Genomic DNA, 11989 nt, shown 5'->3' on the forward strand with positions numbered 1-11989 from the left:
TCATCCTAGGCATGGATTGGTTATCCCCATACCACGCCGTCCTCTATTGCCATGCCAAGACTGTTACATTAGCGATGCCAGGGTTGCCAGGGTTGGAGTGGAGGGGTTCCACAGTTGATACATCTAGCCGGGTCATTTCTTTTCTGAAGGCTCGACATATGATCGAGAAGGGGTGTTTATCTTTTCTATCTTATGTTCGGGACACCACCGCAGAGTCTCCGATGATTGATTCAGTTCCAGTAGTTCGGGAGTTCACCGATGTGTTTCCTTCTGATCTTTCTAGTATGCCACCGGATCACGATATTGATTTTTGTATTGACTTGGCTCCAGGTACCCAGCCTATATCGATTCCACCATACCGTATGACTCTGAAAGAGTTGAAGGAGTTGAAGGAGCAGCTGGAGGAGTTGTTGGCAAAGGGGTTTGTTAGACCTAGTGTGTCACCTTGGGGTGCACCAGTGTTGTTCGTGAAGAAGAAGGATGGCACCATGCGGATGTGCATTGACTACCGCCAGTTGAACAAGGCTACCATCAAGAATAAGTACCCGTTGCCGCGCATTGATGATTTGTTCGACCAGTTGCAGGGTGCTAGGGTGTTCTCTAAGATTGACTTGAGATCAGGGTACCATCAGTTGAGGATTCAGGACTCAGATGTTCCGAAGACTGCTTTCCGTACTAGATATGGTCATTACGAGTTTCTGGTGATGTCCTTTGGCTTGACCAATGCCCCAGCGGCGTTTATGGACTTGATGAACAGGGTGTTCAGAACATATATTGATTCCTTTGTTATCGTCTTCATTGACGTCATCTTGATATACTCACGTATCCTGGGGGAGCACGAGCAGCATTTGAGAGTAATGCTTCAGACGTTGCGAGAGCAGAAGCTAATGATAAGTTCTCCAAGTGTGAGTTTTGGCTTGAGTCAGTGGCATTCATGGGGCATATTATGTCTGGAGAGGGTATTAAGGTGGATCCCAAGAAGATTGAGGCAGTTCAGAGTTGGCCACGTCCTACTTCAGTGACCGAGGTCAGGAGTTTCCTGGGGTTAGCAGGTTACTACCGGCGATTCGTGCAGGGCATTTCATCTATTGCATCACCTCTGACCAGATTGACCTAGAAGGATGCTCCTTTCCGTTGGTCCGATGATTGTGAGGCGAGCTTTCAGAAGCTCAAGAAAACTTTGATTACAGCACCAGTTCTTGTGTTGCCTTCCGGTTCAGGGATGTATACGGTATATTGCGACGCCTCACACGTTGGCTTGGGTTGTGTATTGATGCAGGAGGGGCGAGTTATTGCATATGCCTCCCATCAGCTGATGATTCATGAGAAGAATTATCTTGTGCATGATCTAGAGTTGGCGGCGATTGTTCATGCTCTTAAGATATGGAGGCATTATCTGTATGGGGCGTCATGTGAGGTTTACACTGATCATCGCAGCTTACAACATTTGTTCAAGCAAAGGGATCTCAATTTGAGGCAGCGTAGATGGCTTGAGTTACTGAAGGATTATGATATCACCATTCTTTGTCATCCGGGCAAGGCAAATGTGGTCGCGGATGCCTTAAGCAGGAAAGCAGAGAGTATGGGTAGCTTGGCATTCATTCCAGCAGAGGAGAGGCCACTAGCCTTGGACATTCAGACCATGGCTAACAGACTTGTGAGGTTGGATATTTCAGAGCCCAGTCGAGTCCTTGCGTGTGTTGTTGTCCAGTCTTCATTATTGGGGGAGATCAAGGCACGACAGTTCGATGATCCGCATTTGGTAGTTCTCAGAGAGACGGTGCTACAGGGTAGTGCCAAGGAGGTTTCTATTGGCGAGGATGGTGTCCTGCGACTCCAGGGTCGCCTATTGTTCCTAATGTTGATGGCTTGAGGGAGAGGATTCTAGCGGAAGCACATAGTTCGCGGTATTCTATTCACCCAGGTGCTACGAAGATGTATCGTGACATGAGACAGCATTATTGGTGGCGACGGATGAAGAAGGACATAGTGGACTATGTAGCTAAGTGTTTGAATTGCCAGCAGGTTAAGTATGAGCACCAGAGGCTAGGTGGCCTACTTTAGCAGATGCCTATTCCTGAGCGGAAGTGGGAGCGCATCACTATGGACTTCGTAGTGGGATTTCCCCGGACCTTGCAGAAGTTTGATGTGGGTCATTGTTGACAGGTTGACCAAGTCGGCACACTTTATTCCGATTGTGACTACTTACACTTCAGAGAGGTTGGCACAGATTTACATTCGGGAGATAGTCCGGTTGCACGGTGTGCCTGTTTCCATCATATCGGATAGAGGCCCTCAGTTCACTTCCCATTTCTGGAGAGCCGTTCAGAGTGAGTTGGGGACCCGTGTGGAGCTCAGTACAGCATTTCATCCTCAGACCGACGGACAGTCGGAGCGGACAGTTCAGATTCTGGAGGACATGCTTAGGGCATGTGTGATTGACTTTGGAGGACAGTGGGATCAGTTCCTGCCTTTGGCTGAGTTTGCTTACAACAATAGTTATCAGTCCAGAATCGAGATGGCCCCATTTGAGGCTTTATACGGTCGGCGATGTCGTTCTGATATCGGGTGGTTTGAGCCCGGAGAGGCTAAGTTGTATGGTACAGATCTGGTAAAAGATGCCTTGGAGAAGGTGAAGTTAATTCAGGAAAGACTTCGCACAGCACAGTCCAGACAGAAGAGTTACGTGGATCACAAGGCGCGTGATCTATCATTCATGGTCGACGAGAAGGTTCTCTTGAAAGTCTCGCCGATGAAGGGTGTCTTGAGATTCGGAAGAAGGGCGAGTTGAGCCCAAGGTTTATTGGCCCATTTGAAGTGTTGAAGCGAGTTGGGGAGGTGGCATATGAGCTTGCTTTACCTCCCAGCTTATCGGGAGTCCATCCAGTTTTTCATGTGTCTATGCTTCGGAGGTATCACACCGACTGGTCCCATGTGTTAGATTTCAGCACCATTCAGCTAGACGAGAGATTGAGCTACGAGGAGGAGCCAGCTGCCATTATTGATAGGCAGGAGCGCCAGTTGAGGTCCAAGAGGGTTTCTGCAGTAAAGGTCCAGTGGAGGGGCCAACTAGTCGAGGAGGCGACTTGGGAGTCCGAGGAGGACATGCGGAGCAGATATCCACACTTATTCGGCACTTCAGGTATGAATATAAACCCATTCGAGGACGAACGTTTGTTTAAGAGGTGGAGGATGTAACAACCCAACTGGTCATTTTGCTTTTTAGAACCCCGTTCCCCTAAATAAGACTTCCCGCGCTTGCTTTAACTAATTAACGACCTGCGGGGATGGTTGGTTCGGGATTTGTAAGAGTTTGGGTTGAAATAGGCACACTTGATTTCTTAAGATTTCCTTAAAATGCTAAGTTTGACTTTGGTCAATATTTTTAGCAAACGGACTCGGACTCGTGTTTTGACGATCCCGGAGGATCCGTAGGAAAATATTTGACCTAGGCGTATACCAGGATTCGAATTCCGAGGTCCCTAGCCCGAGTAATGAATTTTTGTTAGAAATTGTTAAACTGGAAATTCTAAGGATTTAATGAAATTGAATAATGCTTGATCATGTTGGTATCGGGCCCATATTTTGGTTTCGGAGCCCGGTACAGGTCCAATATAACGTTTAAGACTTGCCCGCAAAAATTTAGTGTCAATCCGTGTAGATTAACTACGTTTCAGTGCGTTAGAAGTGAATTGAAGAACTTGAAGTTCATAAGTTTGATTCAATTAGTTTTAGGGGATGATTCTTAGATTTAGCATTTTTTCGGGCGTTCCGAGGGTTCGAGCAAGTCCATTTTCAGATTTCAAACTTGTCGGTATGTTCGGCCGAGGCTCGGGGGCCCCGAGCATCAGTCGGGCGAGGCTCGAGTGAAGTTGGAAATTTTGGGAAGGAGCTGAAGCTCCCAGTTATGTGTCATAACCGCACCTGCGGTTGGTCAGCCGCAGGTGCGAGACCGCAAAAGCGGTCTTCCTCTCGCAGATGCGGCCAAGCCAAGCCAGGCCCAAAGCCGCAGAAGCAGCTATTTTTCCGCAGAAGCGGAGCCACAAAAGCGGCTTGTATCTCGCAGATGCAGCCCAGCGGCCCAGTTGAGATTTCGCAGAAGCGGACGCCTTTCCGCAGATGCGGAAATCTCTGAAGTAGTGAGCTTCATTTATTACGGGCTCTAGGCCATATTTGCTCTCTTTCACTCATTCATTGGGCGATTTTGGAGCTCTTGGGAGAGGACTTCTACCTAGCATCTTGAGGTAAGTTCATCCTATTTATTTCTAAGTTTAATACTTGAGTCTTGGGTAGATCAACGCACAAAGATTAGGGAAAATCATGGGATTAGAGCAAAACCTAGGCTTTTGATAAAACTTAGATTTCACCACGAAATTTGTTATGGAATGAAGTAGAAATCATATATTATTGATCCTTAGGTTATAGAGAACAACTTCCTTCGAAAATTTTCGGAATCCGAGCACGTGGGCCCGGGGTCGGATTTTAGGAAACTCATGTTTAAGGTTGGGAAATTACTTTAGTAATTAAAATGCGAACTCTTGAGCCTGTATTGACTAGTTCCTACCTCGTTAGTTAGTTTTGGACCGTTCGGCTCCAAATTGAGGGTTTGAGCACGTTCTTGACATTGGAAGTACGCTTTGGAGCGAGGTGAGTCTCCTTTCTAACCTTGTAAGAGGGAATTGTCCCCATAGGTGAGTTAATTAATCATATTTTGCTAATTGTGGGGGCTACGTATGCACGAGGTGACGAGAGTCCGTGCGTAGCTACTAGTAGGTTAATTGTCCAGGTAGTTTAGGACCCGTATCATGCTATGTTTGTAAATGCCTATATCCTTTCATGTTAATGAGATCACTTAGGACTTGTTAGGAGTTGGAAACAATGTATAAGAACGCATGTACTAACTTGATAACTCGTATGAATTTATTTGACTATGATTGTGCCTTATGTGTCCTCTTGATGATGATTGATATTTGTGGATCGGGCCGATCACCTCGGTAGAAATAGATGCATCTATGGTTCGTGCCATTCGACCCTCTGGCACTGCACATTTCTTTTTATGTTGGACCGGACCGTACGACCTCGTCATAATGTGCACATGTTATCTATGTGAATTCATATTCATGACATGTCTTGCTAAATGCCCTGAAATGTAAATAGCTAATTATGAAATTATCTAGGGAATGACTTATCGCTTCATGCTATAAATTGCTATATATATATATATATATATATATATATATATATATATTGTGACATCTATGCGTAGTAAAACGCTTCTTATATTAAATGACCCTAGTAAGTGTCAAGTCGACCTCTCGTCTCTACTAGAGATTAGACGGGATACTTACTCGGTACATATTATTTATATACTCATAGTACGCTCCTGTACTTAATTGTACAGGATCTGAGGCAGGTACATCTGGTTATCAGTCTAGTGCGCCCGCTTGATCGTAGTCCGAGATTCCACGGTGAGCTGCTCCTTTCCTATGCCGACCAGCAGCGTGATGGAGTCTTTATGTATTTTTGCTGTCTATCCTAGTTCAGACAGTAGGGTAGATTATTCTTTTGTATATTCTACTAGATGCCCATATACTTGTGACACCAGGTCTTGGCATACACATTAGTAGACTACTCTTTTGGGATTGTATAACTATTTCGGTTCGATGCAAATTTTTTCTCGTTTTAAATTCAAATTTAGAGTTTGTATTAACTATTTTGGAAAAGTAAAACTAGAACTTATTAATATTTTCGCGTTGGCTTGCCTGACAACGGTGTTGGGCGCCATCACGACCTGGAGTGAAATTGGGTCGTGACAATTCTGGATAAGGAACTTTTCCTTTTACTGCTCATATAATGCCTATTAGGTTATAAAGTTCTATTTGGCTGAAAATTCACTTCCTTTGAAAATTAATAGTTCTATTATTTTGCACTATTCTCTGTTTACAAGACTAATGACCACTGGAAAAAAAAAAGAATTTGCATTGTGTTAACTTTGTGTTGAACTTAAAAAATATCCTCTCTAGTCATATCATTATTCAGCTGGCTTATAGAGACAAGTACAAAAACAATCATTTGATATTTTTCTCCTTCCGTATTTTTTTCTATTTCTCACTTTGAAGATACTTTAAAGATGCTTAAGTATCCATTTGAGGAAAAAGAAAGAAGCACTAACACAAGTAGCCTCTTTTAAATTAACAATAAATCTTCATAATGAACTTTATAGAACTTCTACTAAGTAAAATTTCAATAATTAGATATTTTTAGTGAACTCACAAGTTCATGCAAGAAGTGTTCATTTTGGTAAAGGAATTTTTGTCACCATATTTTACTTATTGAGAATGTTCTTTGATTCTTTGAAGCAAAAAATAGGCAGGTAAAGCTTCACTTTTATTTGTAATCTCTCCTCCCACCCACCAAAAGAAGAAAATTAGAAAGATGCCAATGACCTTTTTGATAATGATTTCATTTTTCTTTTTACTAATAATCAGTCAAATGTATTATAATGATATATTTGATTGATCTTAACTTTTTTGGCCAATTATAAAGCTCTTTTGATATTTGTCTAGCAATGGCAATTAAACTTGTCCGTTGAATATTTTGGAATAGATCTTCGAACTATATTCACAACTCTCTACTTCACAGAGTGTGAATGGAACATTCACTTTCGTTTCCAGGTGATGAAGGTTGTAACATAATTCAGGCCAGACTCTTTGTCTTTATTAGATTAGTAACCTTTGTTTTGTTATCAATTTAATCCAATTTGCTAAAATAAAAAAATCGAATTTGCTTAAAAAAAAATCCAATTTGTTAAAGAATAAAATATTATGCCCAAATGTTAATTTGGTTTATAGCTCATAAGCTATTCATCAAGAATCTAGTTGTTCCTATATTATTATCATTTTAGTATATGATCGACATGGAGGTCCATTTTAGGAACATCAATGCTGGTGTTATTACCTATTCATGCCATGAAATAAACGTCCATGTAGCTAGATATTGAATAAGCACATGCTATCTTTTCCTATTCTTTCTTATTGCTCTTCACCTAATAGTTTTTCATATAATTTTCTTGAAATGTATTTCAAGTTTGTATTCCGTGTACATATTTTATCTGAAGTACAAATGGTGGATTGATTTACCATCTTCGCATATTTGGTAGAGTAATATTCACTTGGCCACTTGATTAGTGCTTGATAATTTGGTTTGTTTTACTTTTAGTTCAATACATAAAATGCACGAGGATGATAGGATTCATGTGTATTTTTAAATAAAATGTGCAAGTGCATCCACATATATGCTATCTTTTAACATATATAATGTACTATGAACGAGCTGTTGTCATGACTACTTTAGGCTTCTTCTGTTTTTTTTGTTTGCAGATTAAAACTACCCAGTAGAGCTAAGAGCAAAATTTACTTGTCATGGTTGCAAAAGACTAAAGCTCCTCCTGGATCACTTAAATTGGTAATGGTGTGTGGCTATATTGTGTTTAGTTTTATTTATTCCATTATCTTTAAGTTGTAGTTATCCACATGCTTCAATTGATTCTAACATGCCAGTAGAAAGAGTTTTTTTTATATTGTACGTTGTCTTTATTTTTCTTTTTCTTTTGCAAGCTATTTATTTAGTTGTTTGTTTGATATAAGCAAATTAGTTTTATTCCAATCAAAACCATGATGTTTTATGTTGTAATGATGTATTTTTGTAGGATTACAATTGTGCATGTTCAGTATCTTCATTATCACAGAAATTATTTTATTTAGGGGCTAAATTTTATCTCTACCATACCGTTTCGCTGACTGATGATTAGTGCATTGCTTCTTTGTCAGTCTTTCTTAAGTAATGGACTTCAAATTGAACGGCAGATAAAGAAATTACTTTTGCAGGAGGCTTCTGGTGTTTTTATCGTACTACAGATTTATAAAAATTTCCTTAGGTTATGACATTTTTACCCTGCTCAATCAGTTCAAGTAAGTCATTCATAAAGACCAAGGAACAATCAAAGCATATAATTTGGACAAAGATGTGTGAGGGAGTTTAATCACCTATTTATATATTCTTATCTATGGTATCTTAGTCAAGCAGTTATGGTAGCTACTTACTAGCAGAAGATGTTTCAGCAACCAAGTCATAAACAAGTAGTGCCTTTTGACCATCATTTTGTATGGTTATCTTCGCGGATGTCATTTCACTGAGGGACGAGATTCATTTGTCCTGAATGCGCAGTCTGAATATATATGCTTCAAGTAGTAGGTAGTCTTTTATGTTTGTTACTGTTTAATAAGGATGGAACTTGTGCTTGTGAAATCATGGTTGTTCTAAGGTACGTATTCCTATTTAAGGGTTAAATAATCGATTCTCTAAAGATTAGAAACAATCCATAAACTATATCAGCATTCTAAATGTTGGGCCCGTGCTATGCACGAGCAAGCCTCATCTAGTTCTATTATATAGAAGAGAAAGAGTTTTAACATGTGTGTTTCATGTCTTTATTATAAAGCTCGAGGGTAATTTAGTCATTTCACATAAGCTCCTACAAATTTCATATACGTGGCAGGGTTTGTGTACGCAAAACTATATGTGTAATTTTTATATGATTCCACCTGTATTTTAAGAAGATAACACGTTAGGTTTTCCATTAATTTCATTTAGATTACTTGTGTTGAGTTTCTCTGCACTCTGTTGGTATGTTGGCAGATATGTGTTGGTTTCCTTCAAACAAGAATTTGATAAAGCACAAAGAGTCTATGTATTGCTTGCTATTTTCTTGATTTCTCAGTTGCGTGTCCCTTATTAATCTTTTTGTTTCTATTATTTTGCGTCTTTCTCCAATTTTTTAAGTTGCGCCTCCCTATTTCTGATGCTTTTGTTGTTTTGTTTATTTGATCATCAATGGTTTTATTCTCATTCTTTCGTCAAGTGCTTTGTTATTTTAGTTTTTTTTTTCCAGTTTTCATGTGGTACTTAATTCTTCGTTTTTAGTTGCAGTTATCTGATAGTGTTGGTGATTTATTATCTTCCGGTTTCCTACTTCTCCTTCTTGACTATCCGAACCAAGCAAACGTTCAGAGTGATTCGTCTAGGGTGTAAGCAGGGTTGGAGTTTTCCGACCGCTGATTGGCAATTTTGAGGTACACAGCTTTTAATTATAGTAATGGATGGAAGTTTACATGGGCTAATACTGAGATGTGGTTTGAATGTGGTTTGGAGTTACCTTTTGTAGTCTTAAATTTTAGCTCCTCCATTTACCGAGTTCTTCGCCTTCTTTATTCTTCAATCTCGTTCCCAATATTGATTATTATCTCCATTCTCTTGCTTCATCTCGCCCAATTCTCTGTTTCTGCTGTCTTCCTTCTTCCATTATAATCTGTCCGACATTTTGTGCAATTCCGAGCCCTTCCCATCACTCCATCAGCCCTGCTGTCCACCAAGAGATTGGAAGGTGCAACTCAAAGAGAGAAAATTGCTTTCTTCTTGTGTTGGTCTGGAATTTTTAATCTTGAATTCATAATTTTCCCTGGATGAAAAAATTCCCCCAATTTCATCCATCAAAATTCTAACTCGAAAATTTCCCAAATCTTCTTGAATATATACAAAATCAATATTTGATCCAGTTTAATTTCACGATTTTAACGTAAAACTCCATTCTTTAATGTTTTTATTCCATTCAGGAGGCTTTTATGTAACATTTTGGTTAATTAGTTTTTGTTTGATTTTATAAATATTGTAATGCTTTCAGTTTTTCACTTTGTTTCCTGTATCTCTATTTGATCAAATAACTGCTTATTTTTTTTTGTACGTTCGAGCTGCTACACTTGCTTTGGAGATTTGTGTTGTTCCACTGCTTCTATCGATGAGTCATACTGATCATCTATTTTTGTGTTCCTCATCATGCTTTCAGGTGGTCTTCGCACTTCTCTTCCCTTTCATATATAATTTTCACTATCTACCTTTTATATGTTTGTGTTCGTGATTCTGCTGAATTTTAAGTTGGCATTTCTGTTCATAAGAACAAAATTTATGGATATTTTTGGGGAGATTGGTGCTCATCCTTTTAGTTTTTTGGCATGAATTGTTTACCCTTATGAGTGTGTGTTCTAGCTTCAGAGACTCATTAACTGCTAAGTCGAATGAATCTTATAAAAAGTTCTTTATATGGTTAGAAAACAAATATCTTTTCCAACTAATGTGTCTTGGCATTTGTATGTTTCATGGCATCGAAACATGGAGGCCGTTAGAGGTTAATGAAAGTTTATATCTCCATTTTTTTGTTTGATCTTAAATTTAAAATGTTCAGTATCTTAATGGGAGAAAAATATGATTGGTAATCATAATATTTTAACAGACTGAAGCATAAATTTGGTGGAGGTGTTTCTAAAGCTCTTATCAAAGAAGTGTCTTAAAAACTTTTCTGTCTTAATGATATTTTTTAACAACCTTTTAGTATTAAATGGCAATTGAGAGTCAAAAACAATGAGCCCAAGGACCAACTTGATTTTTATTAAAGAAATAGAGTATTTTCATTGGTAAATTTCTGGTGTCCAAGGTATTTTCACACACTAATGTGGCTGAAAAGCTAGACTCTTGATATGGAAGTTTTTAATAGTTAAATAGTAGTCTACTCCCAAGTTTCATATATGTTCTGCTGGTGTATTTTCTTCCCGTTAAATGACTTTGATGATCTATCTTTGCTTCAATGATTACTGTGAGTATATTTGTTAGATGTTACTTATTATTAAAAAGTCTGTGGTAATTAGTTTTCTTAATTTCTTGAAGTGGTTGATGCATAGGGCACTATGGTTGTGTTGATAAAAAAATGCAATTTATCTGAAAAGGATTACTATTCACCTCTGTCTAATTTTCTTTCATGTGTTACAAGAGATGATCTATATAATGAGAATGACTAATGGATGCATACCAACGTACAAGAGCTAGAGTTTCGACCTGGCTACTTCATGGCAGCAAAAGTAAAGTTAGCGATATTTTAGTCATTTTAGTGTAAACTCTACATGGCTTTTTTTTACTGAACCCACATCATACACTCATCCTTATTTTGCTATTCTTCTTCATAGTCAGCTTTCTTCTCTCTTGATCTTCCTCGGTGATGCCTCTAATTTCAATGAATTTTATTGACAATACAGAACTAGGTATTTTTTTTTTGTGCTCAATTCAAGTTTTATTTTATTTTAATTTCAATTTAGTTAGATTTTTTATGTTTTTCTGCTGTTGTATATAACTAAATTATTATTTGTTCAATTTCAGAGTTATTTATGGAAAGAGCATTATGTAGCTAATAAGGTGAAGAAGGGGTCAAGAATGGTACGCTCAATGGACATGTCTCTCTTGATAATTTGAAGTAAGCTTTTTCTTTTGCACCATTCGTCTTTGATGACATGCAAAGCCTTTTTGCTACTCGAGTCACTAAGGTTTAGGAATTTATCCTATTGTTGAATTTGAGGGGTTCTGCTTCTTTGTTTTTGCAGGACTTTGTTATTGTAGAATAAAGGTATGTATATGTACTGCTAATGGATTTTCAGTGTTGTATATTTTCATATAGTTGGTGTTCGTGTTGAAGCTAACGACCACTTTCGTTTCTCTATTTTCATGACTTGAATCTGATTTCTTAATTAAAAAATTCTTTGTGGACAAGGTGTATGACAAAATTCTTCAATGAATTGGATCGTGTCTTTGGTTTCTTATGCATCCTCTGAAGGGAACAGAGAAAATAGAATGTGATGACCCAAAAGGTCATCACTTGTTTTTAAGTTAAATTCTATGTTTCGAGGCCTTAAAAACCTCTTTCAGCATTATCTCGATCTGCGTGCGCAGTCCGGGCGTGTTGCCGGAAGTCTATATGTAAAATCTGTGAAAATGATAAAATTTGGCTTTAAAATGAATTAAGTTGACTTTGGTCAATATTTTGGGTAAACAGACCCGGACCCGTGATTTGACGGTCCCGAAGGGTCCGTAGGAAAATATGAGACTTGGG

The 11989-nt window shown here is 38.7% G+C and overlaps 1 long non-coding RNA gene across 2 annotated transcripts; it reads left to right on the top strand.

The window, feature by feature from the left end:
- The first annotated feature begins 10883 nt into the window (after positions 1–10883).
- On the top strand, positions 10884–11707 carry LOC109215573. 2 transcript variants are annotated; one of them, XR_002066370.1, is made up of 5 exons: positions 10884–10967; positions 11073–11147; positions 11263–11356; positions 11484–11506; positions 11651–11707. It is a non-coding gene; the product is annotated as an uncharacterized LOC109215573 (long non-coding RNA). The 2 variants fall into 2 exon arrangements; XR_002066369.1 differs by lacking the exon at positions 11651–11707 and having other exon boundaries at positions 11484–11553.
- The last annotated feature ends 282 nt before the right edge of the window (positions 11708–11989 follow it).

This window comes from Nicotiana attenuata, unplaced genomic scaffold (assembly GCF_001879085.1).
Source record: "Nicotiana attenuata strain UT unplaced genomic scaffold, NIATTr2, whole genome shotgun sequence".
Taxonomy (NCBI): Eukaryota; Viridiplantae; Streptophyta; class Magnoliopsida; order Solanales; family Solanaceae; genus Nicotiana; species Nicotiana attenuata.